Source organism: Rhamphochromis sp. 'chilingali' (assembly GCF_963969265.1).
Source record: "Rhamphochromis sp. 'chilingali' genome assembly, chromosome: 8".
Taxonomy (NCBI): Eukaryota; Metazoa; Chordata; class Actinopteri; order Cichliformes; family Cichlidae; genus Rhamphochromis; species Rhamphochromis sp. 'chilingali'.
The window spans coordinates 4,559,556-4,568,674 of NC_137935.1; the positions used below are offsets into that span (position 1 = coordinate 4,559,556).

The 9,119-nt window shown below is 42.3% G+C and overlaps 1 pseudogene across 1 annotated transcript; it reads right to left on the reverse strand.

The window, feature by feature from the left end:
- Positions 1–705: 705 nt before the first annotated feature.
- LOC308401034 (tubulin alpha chain-like) lies at positions 706–5,013 on the reverse strand (annotated as a pseudogene). The gene is made up of 2 exons: positions 4,939–5,013; positions 706–1,856 (listed from the first exon to the last, which is right to left on the reverse strand). The product of its transcript is annotated as a tubulin alpha chain-like (transcript).
- Positions 5,014–9,119: the final 4,106 nt, after the last annotated feature.

The following is a 9,119-nucleotide window of genomic DNA, read 5'->3' on the forward strand; positions in this document are numbered from 1 at the left end:
TTGGCTCAGTACACACACACACACACACACACACACACACACACACACACACACACACACACACACACACACACACACACACACACACACACACTCCATTTTTATCTGTATCTAACATTTCCGAGCAGCATGTCTTCATTATCTGTGTGTCTGCACTCTGCAAACACTCTGATTTCTGTGGTTTCAGATCCATTTCTCTCTCAAGGGAAATAAAGGGATTACACGGCCGTCTTTTCCTGTTTCATATGTTAGGCTATGGCTGTTTCCCAATTCAGGGTCTGCAGCCTTAAAGGCCGCATTTTAAGGCCGATTACGTCACAGCGACGCGACGAAGGCTGTCCCACTTCGAAGGCTGCTCGAAATCCGGCCCTCAAATGCGTCCTTCATTTCCCTGAATTTTAAGGATGTGGCGGTGTAGACTTCGTGGCCCAACATATCCCAGAATGCATAGCGCGGCAGTGGGTGTGCATAATTTTGGCGGAAAAAAACGGGGGATGAGGGGCGCCCGAAGAGTAAACTTTAAGGCTTTGTGAACTAGGGGGGTTAAGAAAGATATAGATTCACTAAAAATGTCGCTTTTAGTTATTATAATGTTAAATTATTATATTTGTAATTTATTTACGTTATTTTACTTTATTCAGAATTAACCTGGCGGTTAACTTTCTTTTCTAGATTTTGGGGGGTTAAAATTAAGCACACCAGTGATTAAACAGCTCATGTACTCTTTATTAAGCAGCACCTTAATAAAAGAAAGTGCTGATATTGAAAGAACAGAACTACAAAACAAAGTGGTCATGTCTCCATGTTACACTCTCACATAGCATTAAAACACATTTTCAAACACATTTATTTAAAGTTGAAAAATATACACAGGAATGTGTAACAAGATTTGGTAGAACAACGTAACAGTGCTTCTGAGCGAACTCGCATAACTTTGATGATTTCATTGCAATGAACCTACTCCTCACCTTCCTCATCTCCCTCCCCATCAACAGAGTCAACTCCAACCTCTTCATAATCCTTCTCTAGAGCTGCCATGTCCTCTCTAGCCTCAGAAAACTCACCCTCCTCCATTCCCTCACCCACATACCAGTGAACAAATGCACGCTTGGCGTACATCAAGTCAAACTTGTGGTCAAGTCGTGCCCAGGCCTCAGCGATGGCGGTGGTGTTGCTCAGCATACACACAGCCCTCTGGACCTTGGCCAGGTCTCCACCAGGAACCACAGTGGGTGGCTGGTAGTTGATGCCGACCTTGAAACCGGTGGGGCACCAGTCCACGAACTGGATGGTGCGCTTGGTTTTAATGGCAGCAATGGCAGCGTTGACATCTTTGGGCACCACATCGCCACGGTACAAAAGGCAGCAGGCCATGTACTTGCCGTGGCGAGGGTCACATTTCACCATCTGATTGGCTGGCTCGAAGCAAGCGTTTGTGATTTCTGATACAGTTAACTGCTCGTGATAAGCTTTCTCTGCAGAGATGACGGGGGCGTAGGTGGCCAGGGGGAAATGGATACGAGGGTAGGGCACCAAGTTGGTCTGGAACTCTGTCAGATCAACATTGAGGGCGCCATCAAAGCGGAGCGAAGCAGTGATGGAGGACACAATCTGGCTGATCAACCTGTTCAGGTTGGTGTAGGTAGGACGCTCAATATCGAGGTTCCTACGGCAGATGTCATCTCGTTATCTACCATGAAGGCACAGTCAGAGTGCTCTAGGGTGGTGTGGGTGGTCAGGATGGAGTTGTATGGCTCAACCACAGCGGTGGACACTTGGGGAGCTGGGTAAATGGAAAACTCCACCTCCTGTGCAAATCTCCCATACAGACGTTTATGCCTAAAGGGTTGTATGGTCTAAAGAGATTGTTGATTGAGCATTAAACACCAAGTGTTGTTCTTCTTTCAGCCCAAAGATCAAAGAATTGGGGTATTTAACAGGATCCAACCATCGCCCTGATCAGACATATTCTAACAGGATTGCACACAGGATGCTGCAGAAGCAAAATCAGTTTCCAAAACGTCAATCTGGATATCAGCCTGTTTTCTTTTCCTCATTACATCGTGAGCTTTAGAGTATCTGCTGAGCTACTGGGCACAACTTAATATAAGCTGTTTATATTTATTTCTGATCTACAACAAGCAGGACAACTGTTAGAACTGTCACAGCTGGCATTAACTTAGATGGAAACCTACTTCCACGACAGAGTTTACCTCCTATGGTGTCAATATAAGCTCAGACGCATGTTGAATAACAAATATCCACTTTCCCTGCTGCCACCTGCATGAACATTACAGCCAACAGGTGGATTTTCCCGTTTCACAGCTAGCCAAACAACGAGGAAACACTGACTGTTTAGGAGACACAGAGTGAAAGTGGACAGTACATCTTTGGTTTCTTAACATGAAACTCTTTGCTGTAGCCAGGGGGAGCACCAAAGTGACCCCCTTAGACTTGTTAGTTTTAATCTTGTTTTCCACTGAGGTTCACTGGTTTTCTAATATAATGTAAGTCTATGAGCCGCAGCCAACCCACCAACCTGATGACGTCACGTTCTGTTGTAAAAACTTCAAGCGCTTCTTTCTTAAATCTAACTTCAGAGACAATGTTACATCTATGCAAGTTTGTGACAGCAGGGCTTCATGGTGCAAATTAATCTTTATACATGTGGTGTTTAATGTCCACTTTTTTTTTAAAGTGGACATTCAAATTTTTTTAATGACTTTATTTTAGGGCAAATTCAAAAAACGTTTGGCAGTTTATTTAAATAATATTAAAATGCCCCATAAGTAGGATGGCAAAGGGTCCAATTTGTCCCAGTGGATGGAAATGCAAGGTGTGAAACTGCAGCGTGGATCATTGTTTTCTATTTTTACATAACTGGGAATGCCCAGCAGGCAGACCCAGGACACACTGGAGAGATTATATCTCTCGGCTGGCCTGGGAACGCTTTGGTGTTCCCCCGGATAAGCTGGAGGAGGTGGCTGGGGAGAGGGAGGTCTGGGCCTTTCTGCTTAGGCTGCTGCCCCCGCGACCCGGCCTCGGATAAAGCGGATGAAGATGGATGGATGGATGGTGTTGATATTGAAAGAGTCAGTGAAAATAAATTTCTGGGGGTAATAATAGATGAAAAACTGGAGTGCTCACGTGAGATATATTCATTCCAAAGTATCACGAAGCATTGCAATACTAAACAAGGCAAAGCAGGTATCACACGGGACATCACTTCATATTCTCTACTGTTCACTGGTTTCACCATACTTAAGCTTTTGTGCAGAGGTCTGGGGCAACAACTATTAAACCACATTACTTTCACTTTTTACTCTTCAACAAAAAAGCAGTTCGAATCATCCACAATGCAGGTTATAGGAAACATACAAACTCACTATTTTTGCAGTCTGAAATATTGAAATTTGCTGATCTAGTGAAATTCCAAACAGCACAAATTATATTCAAAGCAAAAAATAAGGAACTGCCAGATTATATTCAGAGTATGTTTTTTTTAAAGGAGTAAGTTATAATTTAAGGGGTTTTGTAACTCAAAACAGGGAAGGTACGTGCAACAGGAAAAAGCGTTTGTGTTTCAGTGCATGGAGTGAAGCTGTGGAACAGTTTGAATATGAAATTGAAGCAATATCCAAACATAAAACAGTTCAACAAGAGTTATAAAGATATGATCTTCTTGAGCTATAAAGAAAAGGGAAAATGTTGAAATTAAGTGAATGTCGCTATTTAGAAAATTTCATGGTGTAATATTATATATTACATCAGAAATCTGTTCACTATTTTTATTACAGATTATATGGTAAATGGCCTGTATTTATATAGCGCTTTACTAGTCCCTAAGTACCCCAAAGCGCTTTACATATCCAGTCATCCACCCATTCACACACTGGTGATGGCAGCTACATTGTAGCCACAGCCACCCTGGGGCGCACTGACAGAGGCGAGGCTGCCGGACACTGGCGCCACCGGGCCCTCTGACCACCACCAGTAGGCAACGGGTGAAGTGTCTCGCCCAAGGACACAACGACCGAGACTGTCCAAGCCGGGGCTCGAACCGGCAACCTTCCGATTACAAGGCGAACTCCCAACTCTTGAGCCACGATCGTCCTTCCTTATCAGTAAGGAAGCTGACTAAATATTGACGGATAACTTAAATAAATAAGTGTGTACTTCTTCCCTCTCCCTTTCGACATGTAAATGAATCAGAACAGAAGCAATATTGAAATGTATTAACTTTATTTTGTATAGTATTTTTTTCTCTAATTTTCTTTGCTAAATGTACCTGTATATTGTTTACATGATTGAAATAAATTAACAAACAGGCCCAAATACAGGAGAAGGACGGCTGAGAGTGGAAAAAAAATCACAAAAATAAATACTGCCAGATTTTCAACTTCGGTCTACAAGAAAATAAGAAGATCATGGGATTAGCCTCGATTGCACTTTGGACCTATTGACGGGATGCGCTCCGTCCCTTGATGCATGTACACTTTCAATTTCTGGTTGGGCTGCTTGGGTACAAAGTAAGTTTCATCATCAGATGATGAGCTTCATGTAAACATCTGCATGGAAACTGGATGCCTGGTCTTCTCTGCTTACTTAGACCAAACCAAACCCTGAATTATGTTGGAAAATATGTGATGTTTTATGAAGGATCACATAGGAAACAACATTTTTTTAGTTGTTTTTGAAACTAAAAAACTATTCAAAAAGTTTTAAATAGTTTAGAAAGGACTTTTACATTTTTAGAAATATTCATGGCTGTGTGGTAAAGCTGACATTATCTCACTTGTAATGGTTCAGATTGGACACTGTGACTGGCCGGTTCTGTGCTCCAGACCACATGTTTGATACCCCTGGACCCATGCAACGAAGTATAAAAAAACCCATGTCCACACTTTGACCTGTGAAGAGTGAAAGCACGACACTCACCAGGAGACCTCTGAGCAGGATGGCTGCAGTCGCACAGCTCTGCTTCTCCCTGCTGTTCACTCTCATCAGCAACATTCATGCAGAAGAATTTATCGCCATAAGAAAAGAAGGAGGCTCTTTACAGTTCAAGCTCCCAGATCAAAACAGCTCCTGCATCACCTCCAGACGTGTTGGTGAAGATACTCTGGTCCTGTGGAACATCTCTGACCCCCGGAACAGAAACTTCACAGTACATGAAGACCTGACAGGACGACTCTCATTTCCTGAGACATTTCATGGTTCTCCTTCATTTACTCTCAACAACCTGACCCACTCAGACTCTGGACTGTACCAAGATGTGTGCTGGACTCAGGGCAGCGTGACATATGAGAGAAACATCAGCCTGACTGTGTGTAAGACAGTAAGGTGGGGAGAAACTATCATAGCTTCTGATTCTACTGTAGACGTACAATGTAAAGGAGCAGGTGAGAATCTGACGGTGCGTTGGATCAGATCTTACTTAGGGGGACTATTATATAAAGACACAATTATGAACGTGAATAAAGTCCAAGAAAGTTTCCTGGAGGTGACAAACGCACCACTTCTTCATGTCAACACACAACCAACGTCTTACATCTGCCTGGTGATGAACCAACAGCAGTGTGTGAGCACTTACTCTGTACGTTTGACCAAACAAACAAAGCTACGTTATGCTTCAGAGGGAGACACAGCTGTGCTGGAGTGTCCCTTCATGGACCCCATTCATGACCAGCCCCCAGTTTGGTGGAGGGAGGCATTTGCCTACAATATTGATCAAGAAGTTGGTCAAAACTTCTCGCTGGTACTTCCATCACTAATGTTAAATGATTCAGGTATCTACAGCTGTTCAGGTGAAAAAGTAACACATGCGTACTGGCTTTTCGTGTGCCCTAAATTTGGTCCACCTGCAGTAAAGGTTTTCTCAGAGGGAGATGAAGTCACTATGAGATGCTCTGATGATTGGGAAAATAGTACTTCGGGCTTTATGTTCATTAAGTCGATCCAAACAGAAGGCAAAATTGTGTACGACGAGTTATGCAGTGACAATAGAATCACTTGTTCCGATGACAGCCTGATAATCTCTAATGTCTCACTGGAAGATGCAGGAGAGTATGTGTGTACAGGTTTTAAGTCACAGGATGAGTGTGTGTCAGCAGAAAAATTTGTTCTGATCTACAGAGAGCCCTTTGGGGTTTACTCGACCTTCTACAGAGTCAGGTGGATACTGCTCAGCGGTCTGCAGGTGATGCTTTGTGTTGTTGTGGTCTGTGTGATACAGAAAACCAGGAGAGGAGAGCAGCTTTCAGCTCAGACACACACTTAATATGCTTATAATAATAATAATAATAATAATAATAATAATAATAATAATAATAATAATAATAATAATAATAATAATACATAGAAGTGATTAAATCAAAATAAAAACAAAGAAAAATATTATTGTAGATATGAATCTGTGACCTGACTGGACGGTTCAGTCTCTTATGTGATTATATATTTTAAACATTTTGCCTTTTTCTATCTTTTTACTTAATTCTTCTATATTTCTGCTCATATTTTATTTCAGTTATAGTGATTTTGTGCTTTTTTGTTTTATGTAATTTGATGTTTATCCATATCTCATTCATGTATCTCTCAGAGTATCATTTTGAATATTCTTCTGTTTCTATCAGTGATCAGTTCGATCTATAAGAAATGTTAGAAACCAGTTGTAAATGTATTCGTTCTTCACGCTGATGTGAATCATTATCATCTCTCTTGGAAAATGTATTTTGTTATTGTGTTTAAGAGCAGATTCATTACAGCACCATGTTTATCTGCACTATATTGTTTTCATTGTTGTGAATCATTTATATTTGCATTTCAATTGTTGTGATGCAGCAGACTGGAAACATGATTGTCTGATGCAGCAAACACTTCATAATATGGACTTTACTGCTTTGATTGTGTTTTTATATTCTCCATTTTTGTTAGGAATCATTTCTGAAATAAAAATATCTAAATCTAATTTAACAGGCTGAACGTTGATGCTCTTCTGTCAATGACTCCATGATGATTTTTTATTTTAATAAACAAACAATCCTCATATTTCAGTGCAGGATGTAGAGAAGAGTATATCAGTCAACTGGATCAGAGCTCATCAGCATTCATCAGCATTTTGAACTTAATATGCAGCCAACACACTTTAACACGTGTCTGAAACATATCAGGGAAAAATGGAAGACGAGAGAAGCTGCACATGGTTATCATCATTTATTTATTTTTTTGCCTGTCCCATTTGGATCTTTAGTCATCAGGGCCCTATTTCAGGAAGCCGGTTTAGTGGAAAAACTGAGTAAGTATACCCTGAGTTAACGAAAACTCTGGGTTTTCGGTTTCACAAAGCGAGTTCAGATTAATCCTGAGTGAGTTACTATGACGACACACTCCGTGAAGCTAACCTGCTCCCCAGCAGGTTTACTTCAACTAACCCTGACTTTCCCCGCCTCTTTGTCAGAAACCTGACTGTAGGAAGTGTCAGACATGGCGTGCCCCTACCTCGAAGAGCCAGTAGATGTTGAAGCCCAAATTCTCCGCAGAGCTCTCCGCCGGGAGAGAGTGATTAGAGCGCGTTTGGACATTTTATCATTACCTGATGATTTTCTGTGCGAACGTTACCGTTTCTCAGCACAATCTATAAGTTATTTGGATAACATCCTCAGGCCATATATTACGCATGTGACACATCGCGGACATGCTCTCAGTTCATTACATATTCTTTGTACTGCACTCCGTTTTTTTGCAAACGGGAGCTTTCTGTATAATATTGGTGACGCTGAGCACGTTTCCAAGGCTACCGTCTGTCGGGCAGTCAGGAATGTTACAGTTGCACTGAAACGTCTCCTGTACTCGTTTGTGGTGTTCCCCGGTCACAGACCCACAAGATTTATCAAAGAGGGATGCCACAAAATTGCAGGTATCAGGATGACCAAAACTTAATTCATGATGTGGTGATACTTGGACTACTACTTAAATGGTACATTAATTTCCAGGGTTCCCAGGCGTGATTGGCTGTACAGATGGCACTCACATTCCAATCATTGCTCCTTCAGTAAATGAAGGAGACTATGTGAACAGGAAGTCTTTCCACAGCATTAATGTGCAGGTACATAGTTCCCTGTAGCATTTCACACTAACAAGTGATGGCATCATAGTAATGGATGCTAATTTGTGTTCTCTGCACTGTGTAGATCATATGTGATGCTGCCAACATCATCACAAATGTGGAAGCCAAGTGGCCAGGCTCTGTCCATGACTCACGAATCTTCCGGGAATGTACACTGAGCACCAAATTTGGACATGGTGGGTCAAAGTTACTGTGAAATATACAGAGACCAATTGCCACAGGGACGTTTGCACTGACATGTATTCTTCTGTCCTAGGAGAGTTCACTGGCCACCTGCTTGGTGATAGGGGGTACCCATGTCTACCCTATTTGCTCACCCCTTACCCTGACCCTGAACCGGGCCCACAGCAGCGTTATAATCTGGCCCATTGCAGGACACGGGCCAGAGTTGAAATGACCATCGGAATGCTCAAGGCCCGGTTCCAGTGCCTTCAAAGACTCAGGGTCGCCCCAGAAAGGGCATGTGACATTATTGTGGCATGTGTGATTCTTCACAACATTGCCACGATTAGAGGTGAACACTGTCCAGCTGAACCAGACATCAGCAGTGATCCACACGATGAACATCCTGACCCACCCACGAACGTACAGGATGGAAGAGCAGTCAGAGACACCATATGCCACAACCATTTCCTGTGACCCGTCAACCCAACATGTTACAAGACAAATACACAGATTCTGTGGTCAACTGGCTTTATTGGTCACCCTGTATGTCATATAAATGCGTATATTAGTATGTTGTACAAACACTGACATGATTCGTCCATCTCTGATCACTCCACCCACCCTTAACTGTTGTTCCAGCAGTACAATCTCCAACTTGGACTTTTGGATCTGCAGCTTGAGGTGTACCATTTCCATGTCGCACTTCTGTATTTTCCTGACCAGATATGTCTTGTACAGCTGCTTCACAGGGAGCTATTGCAACACAGGACATAGCATTGGCATCCATAGTACATGCCTACTTAGGTTGGTTGTAAATCAGTGCTGAAAA